We start from the raw sequence: 1,095 nt of genomic DNA on the forward strand, positions 1-1,095 counted from the left end.
TGCATAGCCACTATTTACATTGTTGGAAAAAAGTATTTGCAATGAAGTCATTGGTTTTGCAAAATTCTATCATGCAATCTCTGGCATCGTTTCTATCACCAAAGTCATATTTTCCAACTATGGATCCTTCTTCATTTCCAACTTCTGCATTCCAAACACCAGTAATTATCAATGCATCCTGATTGTATGTTCAATCAATTTCAGACTGCAGAAGTTAGTAAAAAACTTCAAGTCCATGAGAGCCAAAGTATGACCTTAAGTATATCTTACCTGAATTTAGAGACCATCTCAAGAACAGATTTGACGCATTGAACACTAACGACCGGAGACCAGACGAGCTGTGGAATGACATCAAGGACATCATGCATGAAGAGAGCAAGCGGTCATTAAAAAGACGGGAAAGAAAGAGAAGACCAAAATGGATGTCAGAAGAGATTCCGAAACTTGCTCTTGAACGTAGAGTAGCTAAAGCAAAAGGAAGAAATGGTGAAGTAAAAGAGGAGAACAGAAGATTTCAAAGGGGGGCTTGAGAAGATAGAATTAAATATTATAAGGAAATGTGTGAAGATCTGGAGATAGAAAACCAAAAGGGAAGAACACGCTCAGCATTTCTCAAGCTGAAAGAACTGAAGAAAAAATTCAAGACTACAGTTGCAATATTGAAGAATTCTATGGAGAAAATATTAAATGATGCAGGAAGCATCAAAAGAAGATGAAAGTAATACACAGAGTCACTGTAGCAAAAAGAATTGGTCGACATTCAACCACTTCAGGAGACAGCATATGATCAAGAACCGACGGTACTGAAGGAAGAGGTCCAAGCTGCACTGAAAGCATTGGTGAAAAACAAGTCTCCAGAAACTGATGGAATACCAATTGTGATGTTTCAACAAATGGATACAGAGCTGAAAGTGCTCACTCCTCTATGCCAAGAAATTTGGAGGACAGCTACCTGGCCAACCATCTGGAAGAGATCCATATCTGTACCCATTCCAAAGAAAGGTGATCCAATAGAATGCAGAAATTAATGAACGATATCATTAATATCACAGGCAAGTATAATTTTGCTTAAGATCATTCAAAAGCAATTGCAGC

The sequence above is a fragment of the Trichechus manatus genome, unplaced genomic scaffold, assembly GCF_000243295.1.
Source record: "Trichechus manatus latirostris isolate Lorelei unplaced genomic scaffold, TriManLat1.0 scaffold00045, whole genome shotgun sequence".
NCBI classification, from domain to species: Eukaryota; Metazoa; Chordata; class Mammalia; order Sirenia; family Trichechidae; genus Trichechus; species Trichechus manatus.